This window comes from Diospyros lotus, chromosome 4 (assembly GCF_014633365.1).
Source record: "Diospyros lotus cultivar Yz01 chromosome 4, ASM1463336v1, whole genome shotgun sequence".
Classification (NCBI taxonomy): Eukaryota; Viridiplantae; Streptophyta; class Magnoliopsida; order Ericales; family Ebenaceae; genus Diospyros; species Diospyros lotus.
Window position 1 is genome coordinate 19,096,432 of NC_068341.1, and position 17,825 is coordinate 19,114,256.

Sequence of the window (17,825 nt, forward strand, 5' to 3'; positions counted from 1 at the left end):
AATAGCACTTTAGATGTCATAAAGACACATTTTTAATGGCAAAGTAAAATTTATCCCGACGAAGGACATTCAAAACTTCCCTAAAATGCTGCATATATGCACATCGTGGTTAGCACTAAAAATTAAAATGTTGTCAAAGTACACAACGACAGATTTACCAATAAATGGCCTCAATGCTTGGTTCATGACATACATAAAAGTGCCAGGTGCGTTGGACAACCCAAATGGCATGACGAGCCATTCATACAACCCCTCACGAGTCTTAAAGGTTGTTTTCCACTCATCTGCAGGCCTAATCCGAATTTGATGATACCCACTCTTCAAATTCAGCTTTGTAAAGATAGTAGCACCATCAATTTGATCAAGTAAATCATCTAAACGAGGAATAGGAAATCTATATCGTACAGTAATCTTATTGATTGCTCTATTGTCAACACACATTCGCCAAGTCCCATCCTTCTTTGGTGTCAAAAGGGCCGAGACGGCACACAGACTCAAGCTTTCTCGCACATGCCCTTTAGCTAACAGCTCCTCCACCTGTCTGCGTAACTCCTCATGTTTGCTAGGGCTCATCCTATAATGTGGTCCATTTGGCAAAACTGCACCTAGCTCTAGGTCAATACAATGTTGTATATCTCGCAAAGGAGGTAACCCTTCCGGTAATTCTGCAGGAAATATGTCATTAAATTTAGCAGTCAAGGAAGCTACGGCATCTGGAATTATCACCTCAGCCCCAACTTCTTTCCCAATCAACATATAAACTGTCTCTAACTTCTGCAGTTCTTCCTCAAATTGAGCGAAAGACGAAAGATTAGTATCATCCCCTGCAAGTTTAGGTTTATCCGGGTCCTTGCTAGGTAGCAATACAATCTTTGTTTGTTCAAACACAAAACTGTAAGTGTTGGCCCTGCCATCATGAACACTACAAAACATCCTGCGTTTAGTGACGGAAAATCCCTTCACTAAACCTGAAAAATCTGTCGCTAAATAGTTTAGCGACGGATTTAGCGACGAATCAATTTTTGTCGCTAAACTTGGAGTCGCTAAATTTTAGCGACGAACGATTTTTTGTGGGGGAATCCTGTCGCTGATTAGCGACGGGATTGGTTTCAGTCGCTAAATTTAGCCCTGGCCGCAAAATGGCCAGCCCCCGCACGCGCGCCAACTCTCTCTTTTGCTCGCCACATGGCCGCGCTAGTATTATTTCCCAGCAATAATCCTTCAGTTGCCTGCCCCTTGAATCGATACCCCAACCACTTGGGAAGAAGTCATGCGCGTGAACCAACCCACCTAGAAGACTCATTGATTATTAATTTGTATAAAATATATTTATTGTATTTCTTCCAAACTTTTCAATATCACATTTACATTCCAAAATTTTCTAAACTTATTTAATTAATATTAATTTTTTTCATTACTAATTCAAACAGAAATTTATAAATTAATTGGAATTTTTATAAATTTTACATTTAACTATGAAAACTATGTGGGGAAGCTCATAGTTTAAAAATTTTTAAACTAATTAATTGAATTAAATTAATCAATTAAAAAATAAATTATTTAAATTCAATTAAATTAAATGAGTTAATTGATAAATTTAAAATAAAAAGAAGAGATAAATTAAAAAGATAGGTATCCACTAAAGGACAACATATTATTCAATTACATACTTTTATGATTTTTTTGTAAAGTCACTTAATTTTTTTATTATTTAATTACACTTCTTTATTTGTATTTTTAAGTTAATTTAATTTATATATCTTTATTTTTCAATCAATTTAACCCATTTACTTTGAGATAATCAAAGATAAATTTAATAAAAAATTAAAAATTAAAGATAAATACAATTTCATAGATGTAATCAAAATAATAAAAAAATTAAGTTATCATAAAAAACATAAAGTATATTTGATTAAATTGAGTCAAAAATATAAATTTAGTTGCTAAAATGTGAAATTAAAGTATGAATTTCACATTAAATATAAATTATGGATATATTTAATTTAAATATAAATTAAGCTAAAATTTTAATTTTAATTTTTTTTTCTTTTTAGCAGCTAAAATTTAAAATTTATATTTTATTTTTTTCTTTTTAGTGACGGGTTTGCTCGTCGCTAAAATTTTAAATTTTAATTTTAATTTTTTTTCATTTTAGCAACAGGTTCGTCTCGTCGCTAAAAATTAAAATTAAATTTTATTTTTTTTCTTTTAGTGACGAGTTAGCCCGTCGCTAAAATTTATAGTTTATATATTTTTTTTTTAGCGACGAGTTTGTCCCGTCGCTAAAATTTAAAATTTTAATTTTAATTTTTTTCCTTTTTAGCGACGAGTTCGTCCCATCGCTAAAAATTAAAATTAAATTTTTTTTTTCTTTAGCACCAGGTCTACCAGTCACTAAAATTTAAATTTAAAATTTATTTTTTTCTTTTCAGCGACGGGTTCATCCCGTCACTAAAAATTAAAATTAATTTTTTTTTTTTTAGCGACGGGTTTGCCCGTCACTAAAATTTAAATTTAAAATTTATTTTATTTTTTTTTAGCGACGGGTCTGCCTGTCTCTAAAATTTTAAATTTTAATTTTAATTTTTTTTCTTTTTAGCGACTGGTTCGTCCCGTTGCTAAAAATTAAAATTAAAATTAAAATTTTATTTGTTTTTTTACCGACGGGTTATCCCGTCGCTAAAATTTATAGTTTATATATATATATATATTTAGCGACGGGTTTGTCCCGTCGCTAAAATTTAAAATTTAAATTTTTTTTTTCTTTTTAGTGACGGTATTTCCATCGCTAAAATTTAAAATTTAAATTTTATTTATTTATTTTTTTTAGCCACGGGTCAACCCGTCGCTAAATTTGTCGCTAAATTTAGGGACAGGTCACTCATCGCTCAATTTAGCGACGGAAAGTCCGTTGCGAATCCGTCGCTAATTAGCGACGGAATAATTCTGTCACTAAATTTCATCACTAAAATTTAATTTTCTTGTAGTGGAACTACATTACGATCATATTGCCAGGGCCTTCCCAATAATAAATGACAAGCATCCATGGCAACAACGTCACACGCAAATCTGATCCTTATATTTAGATCTAATAGAAAAAGAAACAAAAGCTCGTTTAGATACATTTACCTCACCGACTTTCTAGAGCCAGGCTAACTTGTATGGTTTGGGATGCTCCTCTATCTTAATGCCCAATTTCTGCACTGCCTCCACAGACAGAATATTTTCACAACTACTAGCATCTATCACAAAATGACAGACCTTACTAAGAATGGTGCAGGTGGACTGGAAGATGTTATTCTGCAGCCAATTATCGTCATTCGCAGCCTTGGGAGTTAGGCAAGATCGCCTCACAACTAATGCAGTCCCTACATCCCTATTTTCCAGCAATTCCTCGCCTGCTATGTCATCTCCATCCCCACCATCAAATACTGGATTTTCCCCTATATCCGCGTACTCATATTCACAATCATCCGTGTTAGCAAAAAATGCCCTTTTTCCCGCTGTTTTCTTGCAATCAGTTTGCCTATGCCTATTTCGCCACAACCAAAACACTTTATGCCTCCACTAGCCATTTTATTATTGGGTTGGCTTGTGTTGATAGTGCCTCTATTAAATCCAGTATTGTTATTACTACTAGCACGATTGACACCACCACTAGAGCCAGCACCATTTGACCCACTACTATTGCCCAAGCTAAAAGAATTTCTGAAATTACCTATTCGACGGGTTTGTTTCTCAACCTGTAAAGCCCTCTGATGTGCTGCTGACACAGAAATAGGGTCAAATAAATTGACAGTCTCCTGAATCAATACCCGTAATCCACCAATATACCGTGCCACCAATTGATCTTATGTCTCCTGGATTTCGTTCCTCGCTAGCAGCTGGTAAAATTCAGTTGTGTATTCATCAACTGATCTAGACCCTTGTTTCAAATTCTGCAATCGCTGGTACATTAATCTCTGAAAATTGTATGGTAAAAAATTGATGCGCAGGTGTTTCTTCATCTTCTCCCACGTCACAATTTTCGACTTTCCCAGCCTATTTCTAGTTAACTTCGACTGCTGCCACCAAGTTGTTGCCCTACTACGAAGCCGAGTTAACACCAATAGTACGCTTTTATCTTCTGGCACCTCCTTAAAATCCAAGACTTCCTTAACTGTGGCCAACCAATCCAGAAATTCTTCTGGCTGGAGACTGCCATGGAATTCTGGTAATTCAGTCCGTAGACCCATCTCCCAACGCCTCCGGTCATTCTCAACAGGTCCTCTATGTCATCTACGCGGAATCTCTTCATAAGTGTCATCACCCTCCTCGCTCATATTTGACTCATCATTTGATCTTTCTGGTTGATTATTTCGTGGCCTGTTTGTTCTACCCCTGTTTATCATGGCCATCATCTGAGCCATCTGTTGGGCTAATTGATCCATTTGTTCATCCATTCGTTGTTCCAACTGTGTCACGCGATCACGTTCATAGACTTCTTCTATGGGCACCTCGTTTCCACCTCGTCTTCTTAGCGGCATGGCTCTGATATCAACTGATGTAGCGGAAGCTATATGACAGAAAACCTTGCAATGAACAATAAGACGACCACCTATAAACCTGTTGATTCGTGCATGAATACCAGGAAAATAGTCATCGAAATTCGTTGATTCTTAAAGAATACCAAAAATTGGACCAAACAGAGAAAGTAGTCTCCGGTAGATCTTATTCATCCCCCTCTAAACTCCAAAACATACAATATATATAGGGAATCCAAATCCAACCCTAATTGCCAAAAAAGGAAAAAATCAAAATGAATGCAATAGAATCAGGCTACTATTTCATACAAAAAGAATGACACAAACGGCGCCTTAATCTGAGTTTCCTAGCAGAAGTTATAATAAGAATTTAATTACCAAAAGCCATTATGCCAAATTCCTCCTATCGCTTTGCTCCATGAAATCCAATTCTTTCTCCATTGCTCGATGCCCTGCATCATAATTACAGTTAACGATTGAAATCCCTTTAATAAAATCTATCATATGGAGCATACTGATTCTTTTCAGGCTTTCTTTATATATAAATAAAGGTATGACAGAGAGAGTAAGTAAATAAAAAAAATTTAAATGAAGATTTAATAGATGGTTATTAGTAGTTGTATTTCAATTTTTATTCTTTAGGTAAAATTTAAATGAAGATACGATTTAGTTTAAAGATAAAAATTGAGTTAATTATTATAATTTAAAGATAATAATTTTAAATCTTATTGATATACTTTATTTTTTTATAAAATAAAATATATAAAAAATATTTTGAAAAAATTACTTATGATTCAATTTTACAATCCTAAATTCTCTTATTTACTTATATAATAGGATGGATGTATAAGATGTACACTTATTTTGATTTTTATAGGGACAAAACTTAGATGCCCTTGGGCATGTCCTTCTATTTATTCTTTAAAAATTATGGTTGTGGATTCTTGAATTATTTGAATGCATCCTAATTGATGCTATATAAATTTGGTTTGAGAAATCTGAGTATATATATATATATATATGATGATGATGAAAACTCATATTTATTATTTTTTATAGTGAATTGTAGAAGAGAGGGATTCATACCAATCGAAACATGACTTGGAGTAAAGTCGTTGATGGTGAAATAATTAAGTAAATGAAGGCCCTATGTAAAAGGGTTATGTTTGTAATAGTTATAGGCATTTCCTTTTTTGCGCCCACGAATGCACCGCACAATTTCAATGGTTGGAATTGAGCTTAGAATGTATGTTTGAGTCCATAACCAAATCAACTATTTTTATATAATGTTTATTTACAAAGTTGATATATGTTAAAACGTTGCATGTGAAAAGTGAGATCTAATAATTAAATATCTAAAACTCTCATATTTATAAAATTAAGTTATAACTTGTTAGATCTCAAGAGTAAAGACAATCTAATCGAGGCTGTCTATCACTGTAGAAATTGGGGCATTTTGATTGGCGTGTTGATTGGTTATGGATACATAGGGGTTGTACATTAGTTAAAATATTTTAATTTCTATTTAATATTTGATGAGATGGGGATGCACAAACACTACAAAATATGATTTTGCGGCGATTTCGAAACCGTTGCAAAATATGATTTTTGTGGCAGTTTTTTTAAAATTTTGCGGCGGTTTCATAAAATCGTCGCAAAATTTAGTAAAACATTTAATTTTGCAGCGATTTCCAAAAAGTCGTCGCTAAATTTAAAAAATAATTAAATAATTAAAAAATTAAATTCAATTTCGTGGCAGTTTTTGAGAAACTACCAATAAATTCAAAAAAATTAAATAATTTAAAATTAAAAATAAAATAATATTTGCAGCGATTTTTAAAAATCGCCACAAAATTTATTAAAAAATTAAATTTAGCGGCGGTTTTTGAAAAACTATCACTGAATTCAAAAAATTAAAATTAAATTAATATTTGTAGTAGTTTTTGAAAACTGCCACAAAATTCATTAAAAAAATTAAATTTTGCTTAAGAAAATAACTAAAAATTAAATTAATAAAAATAAATATAAAATCTTAAAAATAAACTTAAAATTGCATTTAAATTAATAGCAAAATTCTTTAAAATTTTAATTTAAAAAAATAAAAATATATTTAACAAAATTTTAATATATAAAATTTTAATAATTTTTAAAAAATATATAAAATCTTCTTTTTATTTTTAATCAATTAATTTATTTAATTTAACTCAATTAATTTATTTTTAATTTATTCTATTATTCTTTTAAAAAATAATCAATTAATAAATGTTTTTAATATATATTAAAGAATATAAAATATAATTCTAAAAATTAGTTGTTAGATTAGTATATAATATATATATATATATATATGTGTGTGCATATATGTCAAGGGGTGCTTTATAGATCAAGCAGTTCGCATGCGCACGCGCACTTGAGGTCTTTGGTTCAAAACTTGGGAGTGGAAGCGTTGGAATTTAACTGGAAATTAAATCCCAGCGCTTCCCCTCCCAAGTTTCGAACTTGGGACCTCTTCTACGCCCGAAATCATCTGACTTGCGAAGCCTTCGTGTTATATATTCGCGCATATAAATTATATACTAATCTAACTACTATTTTTTATAATTATATTTTATATTTTTTAATATAAATTAAAAAACATAAATTAATTGATTATTTTTTAAAAGAATAATGGAATGAATTAAAAAATAAATTAATTGACTTAAATTAAATAAATTAATTAATTAAAAATAAAAAGAAGATTTTATATACTTTTAAAATTTCTTTTTAAATTATTAAAATTTTGTTAAATTTCTTTTTATTTTTTTAAATTAAATTTTTGAATGAATTTTGTGACGATTTTTCAAAACCACTGCAAATGTTATTTAATTTTATTTTTTAATTATTTAATTATTTTTTAAATTTATTGAAAAAATTGCCGCAAAATTAAATTTGTTAATGAATTTTGTAGTGATTTAGAAAAACTACTGCAAATGTTAAATTATTTTTATTTTTAAATTATTTAATTATTTTTTGAATTTAGCAACGATTTCTCAAAAATCGCCTTAAAATTTATTTTTAATTTTTAATTATTAATTTTTTTTCTAAATTTAGCGACGATTTTTTAAAAACCGCCGTAAAATTAAAATTTTTAATGAATTTTGAGGCGATTTTGAAAAATCGCCAAAAATGTTAATTTTTTTTTATTTTTTAATTATTAAATTATTTTTTAGATTTAGCGGCGATTTTTCAAAATCTCTGTAAAATACCATTTTTTGCGACGATTTTTTAAACCGCCCCAAAAAATTAATCTTTTTGTAGTGAGAAAATATAGTATTTATTGGATGTAAATGAGTTAGGAAAAATATAGGTTCTGATGGAAAAGTATAGAGTTATAAAACAAAACTCGTGGCAAAAGATTACCATCAAAGACAAGACATTGACTATAAGGAAACCTTTTTACTTGTCGTCATGCTTAAATTCATTAGGATTTTACTAGCCATTACCACTCATTATAACTATGAGATTTGATAGATAGATGTGAAGACAGCCTTTCTAAATGGTTATGTAGATCAAGATATCTATATGGAGCAACTTAAAGGCTTCACATCCAAAGATAACACAGGGAAGGTATGCAAGCTTAAGAGATCCATTTATGGTTTTAAGTAAGCATCCAAGAGTTGGAACATCCATTTCGATGATAAAATCAAATCATTTGGTTTCCTCTAAAACGTTGATGAATCCTGTGGTTATAAAAAGGTTAATGGGAGTGCAAAGATATCTTACTCATTGGGAATGATATAGGATTGTTGTCAACAATAAAGGTATGGTTGTCAAGTAAGGGTGCGTTTGATTGCAAGGGTGGAATTTGAGTGGAAAGAAAATGAATTCCAGGGAATTGAATTACAGGGAAAATGAATTCCTGGAAATTGGAAGTTTAAGCTGTTTGATTGGTATAATTTTTTACCTGGAAAATGATGTTATTTTCCATCTTTTAGTGTTTGATTGGTAATATTTTCCATAGAATTTGATTATTTTCCTAGTATTTCGTGTTTGATAGATATTATTTTTCATGGAAAATGACACATTTTCAATGGAATTCAATGATGAAAATGTATTAAAAATTATTAAATCATGTAAAAAAATTAAAATAATAATATATTTTAAATTAATTAAATTATTTTCTCAAAAAATGAAACTACAAAATTAATTTTTTTGTTTTCCAAAGAAATAATTTATATATAATTTTTGGCATATTCACTTTTTATATATTTATATTTATTGATTATTAAATTTTTAACATATTCACTTTCTATACATATGTTATGTTATTTATATATTTATATTTATTAAATAATCATTCCCCTATCAAACACAAAATATCAGGAATTTAATGATGAAAATGTATTAAAAAATATTAAATTATGTAAGAAAAATTAAAATAATAATATATTTTAAATTAATTAAATTATTTTCTCAAAAAATGAAACTACAAAATTATTTTTTTATTTTTTAAAGAAATAATTTATATATAATTTTTGACATATTCACTTTTCATATATTTATATTTATTAATTATTAAATTTTTAACATATTCACTTTCTATACATATATTATGTTATTTATATATTTATATTTATTAAATCAACCCCTCCCCCAAAAACCCTCCCAGTGGCTCACCCTCCATTTTCCAATTCCCTGGAAAATTCCATCTCCTCCCCCCTAAGGAATTTGATTTCCTTAATTTGAAGGAAAAGCTCCTCACGTGACCATTGCAAGGAAAATGATTTCCTTGGAAAAAAATGGCTATCAAACAATGCATAAGTTGGAAATTAGATAGAAAATTTGCCTTTTCCATGGAAAAAAATGACTATCAAACACACCCTAAGTTCTCCATGAAAGATTTGGAAAAAGCAGCCTATATTCTCGGTATACGAATTTACAGAGATAGAACTAAGAGAGATTGATAAGACTCTATTGTTTTACTTTTGTATACTTAGTTTTGATGATGAAAAATAATATTTTATTAAATCCTTAAGTCATGAATCAAGGTGGTGGTTTTCAACAAAAATTAATTTCAAGTGCTTTGTTAAAATGAAAACCAAAAAGATTTATGATTTTCTATATTAGTTGAAAATTTGCAAAGTCAAGTATTTAGTCTTAAAAGAATCTCCTAAAATGATTTTCAAATTAGGTTTGAAGTCGTTGGTCAACATAGAGTTAAAATTGTTCTAAGGCAAAAGACCAACTTGATCGTAAATGTGTTTGATGAAAATCCAATCTTAAGTATGAAAAATCATTTATATTAATCTCATACTTAAGAATAAGCTTTCATATTTTGAAGCGTGCATGAAAAGTTTTGGCTTGAAACTTAAACGTATGAAAAATCTTTTAGTTCATGCATCATATCTTGAAACTCGTTTTGATAACGTTTCAATATTTTTCTAAGTCTGGAAGACTAGCACCTTATAAAGAGACATATATGAAAATGTTTCTTTTTTACAAAACTAACTCTCGGTAATTCAATAGCTAACATTCATTAGTGATAAAATGATTTTTAACGAATTTTTCAAGAAATAGAAAGTGTATATCTTGGAGGTGGTAAAATCGCAAAATTCTAAGTTCCTATTAAAACCCAAATTCTACTTTTTTATTCTTATGGATTTTGATTTTTTAGATATTTTTATTGAATCTAAATGGGGGGTACTTTCTTATTTACATTTATATATTAAAGTAAATAGAAGGTAAAATATAAATTAAACAAAATGAGAACATTTATTTGTAAATAAGTTGTAATGCTTTCAAGCTTCATTCTGTTGAAAATCTTCCTCATCTGTCGACTGTGTGCTTCAATCTATCGACTATGCATAAGAATAGTCGACTATGCTTGTTTAGTCTGTCCACTATATCTTGTATCTGTCGACTATTTTTGCATCTGTCGACTATCAAGTAAGGATAGTCGACTATGGCTTTTCATCTGTCGACTATTTTTGTTCTTAAAATTCAAAATCCTCTTCATATTTTTTCATCTGTCGACTATGCCTTTGTATCTGTCGACTATGAAAAAATTGTGTTATAAGATAGTCGACTATGCATTTTTGTCTGTCGACTATGTCTTGTTTTACTTGTAAAAATAATCAACTATGCATTTTCTTTTGTCGACTATATATTTTGCAGAAACTTATAACGGCTAGTTTTTGGCTCATTTAATGCTCGCCCAACCACCACAACGGTCGGATTTTTGGATCTATCTACCATCAACTATAAATATGGGTTGGGAGAATCGATTGAAGGCTGTTGGAAAACATTTAATATCTTCAACCACCGAGCTTTCATTTTTACATCGAGCGATCAATATCTTCTCTCACTGTATTTACATTTCTAAGGCTTTGTATACACTGTTACATTCATTGTAAGCCTAAATTTATCAGTTGGAGAGAGCTTGTAACTAAGAGTTTGTACTCTTAGACTCTCATTTTCACGATTACTGTAATTGTCCTAGCGTAAGCTAAAGGGCCCATTATATTGGGAGGTTTGTAAGTTTTTCCTAGTCACGGACTAGAGGACCTACTCGGGTTGAGTAGGGGGTTGATAGTGAATTTGTTTCAAAATTCTTAGTAGGTAGCTAAGGTAGTGGACTAGGCTTGGAAAGCCGAACCACTATAAATCTTTGTGTTCTCTCTTGCTTATGTTTTTTGATTTATTTATCATTGCTAGCATTTCATTATCCTCACTTGCATTGAATTTTTATTTTCAATCAAAAGGATTTCAAAGTTTTAAATCAAGTTTTTAATATAACCAATTCACCCTCCTCTTGGTGTGTGCCATAGCACCTACCCATTCTAACAGACTCTCCCAAAATAAGTACATAGAAAGAATGTTGAAGAAGTTCAAATAAAAGATTCCAAAAGATGACTACTTCCCTTTAGACATGAAATCCACCTCTCTCGTGTGATATGTGCCCCAAGACACAAAAAGAGAGATAATGCATGTCTAGGATTCTTTATGCTTCAGCAATAGGAAGTCTAATGTATGCGATGCTATGTACTAGGTCTAATATTACTTATGCTATAAGTGTTAGAAGTAGATATCAACTTACTCCAAGTGAGTAATACTAGATTGCCATTAAGATTATCCTTAAGTACTTGAGAAGGACTAAGGATTTGATCTTTACTTATGGAGAAGGAGAACTTGAAGTGGAAGGTCACATAGATTCTAATTTTCAATTAGATATTGTTGATAGAAAGTCTACCTCTAGATATGTGTTTACTTGTAACAAAGGAGTATTTAATTGGAAGAGTTCCAAACATAATACGACTGTCGATTCTACTCAGAACCCAAGTATATTGTAGCATCGGATGCTGCAAAAGAAGCAATCTAGGTTAAGTTTGTGACAAAACTTGGAGTGGTTCTTTCTATAAAATCTATCGTGCCATTGTTTTGAGACAACAATGGAGCCATAGCGCAAGCTAAGAAACTGAGATCTCAGCAAAAGTCCAAACATATTGAAATATGCTTCCATCTCATTAGAGAGATCATTGGTAGAGAATATGTTAATGTGCAAATAATAGATATATCAGAGAATATAGCAGATCCACTAACTAAGGCCATGAACCAGAAGCAACTAGATTTTCATCTAGATATGTGGGGTATGAGATACCATTCAGAATGGTCTTCATGCTAGTGGGAGATTATTAAATTTGAACCCAAAAGACCAATTCTCGTGACATAAAAGGACTCGATCTTGTAATTATTTAAATATTATTCAAATGACAAGTTTATGTTTTTATTCAAATTACAATATGGTTTAAATTAAAAACATATATCTATTAGTATAATAAGGAGTTGATACCATTCTTAAAATTTAAGAATACGAGTTACGAGTAATCCATAATTCGTTATATTATAAACATGTTCTTGGCCGTAGAATTCCTAATCTAGATAATAGGCACTCGTAAAGACTAGCACATCGTCTTTCTCCTTATTCAGTATGAGATATTGAAAGATAAAGTTGGTGAGTCTCGTGTCATTTTATATGAGATATGAAAAAAAGATGAGTAGGTGCTCGATACAGGAACTAGTTTACTGAACGAGACTATTAACATTAAATCACATGAGTTTTATCTCATGGGTCAATGATTCAATGTTAGCTACAGATATGCAACTAGCCCTTAGACTTATGATGACATAAATATCTATATATTGGTGGATTAGGATATTAGCGATATTATATGGTTGTTCTAATCACGAACAATTATACATATCTATGTGCTTAGTTTAGTGATGCATGAGTTATGTGTGCATCAGACATGGAATCTATCACCTCGAGATATATGATGAAGATATCCTACGCGATTTAATAATTACTTGACGATAAATACTTGGCCAAGATAATATGATGATGGAATGTGTTTCATAAGGTTATGTCACATTCGTCAAGATAGATTTTGGATCTAGTCATATGACAAGATTGAGAGATTTGACTTGCTTACTATGATCTCATATCTTGTCAAGATATAAAATGATAGAAGGATCGTATTGCATGGTAATGTAGTAAAAGATTCACAATATTCGGTTCACAATAAATTGGGTAATCATGACATATTGTTAGATGTCACTCATGATTTACGATAATTGATAGTTGATTATTCTCATTGCCAATTTATTTGTGAACTCAGAAAGTCTCACCAAAAAGAAATCATTTTCAAAAAGAATAAGATTAAATTAGTAATTTTAGAATTACTAATAATAGTGCATTTATTTATTGGATAAATAAAAATAATTAAATGATTATATTATGAATATAATTATCCAATTATTAATTGAATTGGGTTTTTTGCTAGCAAATTAAGTTTGGCCCGATGGCACTATTAGATTAGACTTAACACAATTAAACTCCATTTGATTGGGCTTAGTCCAACAGTATTAAATTAAATGGGCATGAGAAGGCCAACCCATTAAAGGAATAAGCTTATGTTGGAACTCTATAAATAGTTCCATTAACCCTTCATTTTTTTTTTTTTTCTTGAAACACTTAAGTGTTGAGAGAAGTCTTGGAGAAGTGTGTACGAATCTGAAAGTGAGTTAAATTTTTTTAGAAAATTTCTATTTTCTTTTTCTTGAGATCTTTGGATTTAAGTGATTTCGAGTGGATCGAGTTGGCATCCTACACTTGGAGGATTATACGGTAGGAAACGTAACAGTGAAATTGGTTTTAATCAAGAGGTATTATTTTGTTTTTTCCTTTAATTTTTGTAAACCATAATTTTTGAAAAATGTGATACCTGTAAATTGAATTTTATTTCACTGCACATATTATGAGATCTATGTAAACTAACAAAACTGGCCTCAATTTTGAGAATAATCTTAACTTTTGTTTTAATCGCAAGATTAGCACAGGTATAAGACATCTCATTGCCTCTATTAAGGTAAAAAAATACTCCTTGCTAAACTCAAGAGTAAAATACACATTTTCATAATAACAAAACAATATTTTTAATATATTTTAGGAACATAATCGTATGGCAAATCATCGACATATTCCCAAAATTTCTAAATTCAAAAGAAAATAAGTGGTTTGAAAAAGGTCTTGAAGAACAAATTTCAGAGTGCCCAAGCAACTAGTATTTCTAGACTAGTTAACTGAAGCCATGCAAAACTTTGGCCCTTTTTCTTGAAGACATGTTTAATTAATTAGGTTGCGTTCTCTTTATTTTTCAATTTTCAATTTTAAGTTTTGAATTCATTTTCAGTTTTCTGTTTTGATAGTCTATTTTTAGAAAATTGAAAACGCGTTCTCTTTGTCATTTTGAAAAACTATTTCTCAAAACAGAAAATTAGAAAATGCGTTCTCTTTAAAATTTTGAAAATAATTTTTTAATGATATTTTATTCAATAAATTTGATTATTCAGTAAATTAGAAATATTCAATATTAATATATTATCAAAATATATATTTTTTAAAGTTAATGAATTTTGTAATATTTTTTTCTATTATAATAATAAAATACAAATAAATAAATATGTTTTGAGTTTTGAGTTTTCTTTATAATTTTTTTTTCAAAAATGTATTTTTAAAAACAATAAAAAAAACGCGTTTTCATTATTTTAAAAAATTAAAAAGTAAAAATAACTTGAAAATAACAAAAAGAACGCAACCTTAGTGTCTCTCAGCTAGTCAATCAAAATTTGGTAGAATGTTAGCTTCTTACTCTAAAAGCATGTTCAATAGATTAGAGCTCCACAACTACTCAGTTGAAGTTTGACATTATCATTTCTTTATGAATAAAAACATGTCCGATCGAAGAAGGCGTCTCTTATAGTCAATCAAAGATTGCGAACATCATCTCAATTCTCTGTGAGGATGTTTTAATCTACACTTAATAACTTGAAATGAAACCATAATCATCCATATGACTTATTTTTATACTCATATTCTTTAAAAAGTTCACATAATTTTCTCAAAGAATATGCTTACTTTTCTTTTATAAAGCAAAACCTCTTCTTTTAACTAATTCATCACTTTTTTGAATATCAAACTTGCTGAACACTTGTCCCTCACTCCAAGGGTCATGTGTTGACAAAGAGACCTTATAAACAAAAATAAGGAACATTTGAACACTCACTTTCAAGCCTTTTAGTCTCACGCCAAAAGATGAGTGTTCAAGTAGGATCTTACTTTTCCAATTGGATGAAATAAACAAAGATTGACCCTTCTTGGGAAGTTTTGAAAAATTAAGAGCTTGAACAGCTTGTATCTCTCCTTTTAATGCTTTAGAAAATGTTTTTTAGATTGAAATTTCATTATCCTTTTAAAAAATCTTCAAAAATTGTTATTTATAAACTTTGACAACAATTGAGAGTAAAACTAGCCATTTGGAGTGAAAGAAAATGACATAAACTAATTTTATGTTATATGTTTTGAAACATAGAAAAACCTGTTTTAAAATTGTCTTGTTTGAAGCAAGTGATGACATGTAAGGATTTGATTGGTCAATCACTACAAGAACCAAATAGAAACACCTAGATTTGTATGTTTTTGTTCCAAAATTTAAAAATTAGATAAATAAATAAATTTATACAAAATCTTTTAGGAGAATTTTATTATTTTTTCTAATAATAGTTTCAAAACATTTAGAGTAGGTTTTGGAACATCTTAAACACATCACCAGGTTTCGACATATCATAGAAAAGTTTCAAAACATGCCTAAAAAACATATGTTTCGAAATTCCTAATCAATGTCTTGAAACTTGATCCAATATTTCAAAAATAAACCTTTTATCAATAATAAAAAAATATACAACAACAAAAGTGAAACCTTCAATAGTTGCATTGAAGGGAAAGAATGTAGACTTTCAAAAGTCTAAAAGAGTGATGCCTAATTTTTGTCACTAAATCTATCTCTAAAATATTTTTTTATAATTCCATCTCTAATAGAAATGAAACAAAATTTCCCTCTCTAAAATCATTTTTTTTAATAAACCGTACACATTTAGATGTGTTAAAACTCTAATTTAATTATGATTTTGGAATAAATGATTGCATTTTTAAATGAATTTACTAAATGAGACTAGGGTGAAGGAAATTAACAATAAAAATTGAATTAATTATTTTTAATATTTTTTTTTCTAATTTTCTAACATCCTGCATCGAGCGATAGGAAGGATCAGATCAACTTATCCTGATGGGTCTACGCGAACTTCCTAGGGGTCACTCATCCTTAAGCTACCCTAAATCAAACATACTTAAACCATGAGTTCTTTATCTACATTCAGCCCAAAAGGTATCCAGTTGGTGTTGTTTCCTTCTTTACTATTCTCGATATATATACTAGCTTCTCTAGAATTCCTTCTTGGACCTGACCTTGAGCTCTCGGGGTATTACATTCTCCCCCCCTTGAGCACATGACGTTCTCGTCATGTGACCTTACAACTGGTCCCAGATCTTCTCCCCTTTGGGGGCTGCCATCCTAGAAGCCTATCAAGAGCCGCTCCTTGTTCAGGCCCTCGCGCCCAAACACCACTCCCCGCCCTCATTGGACCGCTTTCTCCAAGGGTTAGCTCTGATACCACCTGTAACATCTCACATTGAGCGATAGGAATGATCAGATCAACTTATCCTAATGGGCCTACGCAAACTTCCCAGGGATCACCCATCCTTGAGCTACCCTAGCTCAAGCATGATTAACCCAAGAGTTCTTTATCCACATTCAGCCCAAAAGGTATCTAGCTGGTATTGTTTCCTTTTTTACTATCCTCGATATATATATTAGTTTTGCTAGAGTCCCTTCTTGGACCTGGCCTTAGGCTCTAGCTAACTCATGGTTGGCTTTCAACTAGTAAGTCTCGCCCTCCACGGCGCTTACTTCACATAACATCCCGGGGTCATTAGTCAAATCTTCCAATCAACCATATTTTCTAGCATTGTTGCAGGGTCACATTGGGTCTACCATGTCATTTTACTAGATCAATCACAATCAACTCTGGCCACAAATGTGCTAGAATCCTTTAATAATGAGCATCATCACGCATCTTGTCATCATCTCACAAGATATCACTGACCTGCTTCACAAACTTTCAAACCGCCATGACCAGCTAGTGGCACTATCACGACACTTCAATCCCTATGAAGGTTAGGCCTAGACCAAACATAACCTACAGTACGGTCCAGGTCTTCGGCATCTAATCATCTCCACAGTAGATTGGTTACCCCACATAAAGGGTTGCGGTCCCTTGTTATGAGCTAACCCATTGGCCATTTGCCATCTGCATTCAGTGGTCCCTAGCATTAAACCCGTCATTGATTGGCATCACCTGTAGCATTATTCCATGCTAAAGCCATTCCTCGTTCTTTGGATTCCATTCTCTGGACAACTCAAGTCACCATACAATCTCAACATTCGTCAAACCATCTAATCACCACTTCCCTACTATAAAAGGGCTTACCCCTACCTAGATTTTTATGCGCAGGGACGAAATCGGTCTTTATCGAGTAAGTGCCAGCAATTAATTTTTTGATAAATCAAGATTTTGTGTAGCTTGATATAATTAATTAAAGCATTGAAGGGTCTAAGAAAGGACTTTAGAGGTCCAAGAAAGGACTCTAGAGAAGCTAATATATATCGAGAATTGTAAAGAAACAAACAACATTAGTTAGATATCTTTTAGATTGAATGTGGATAAAGAACTTCCGATTTAAGCGTGCTTGAGCTATGGTAGTTCAAGAATAGGTGACCCTTGGGAAGTTCGCATAGGCCCATCAAGGTAAATTGATATGATCTTTCCTATCGTTCGATACAAGATGTTACAAATTTTTAGTGTAATAAC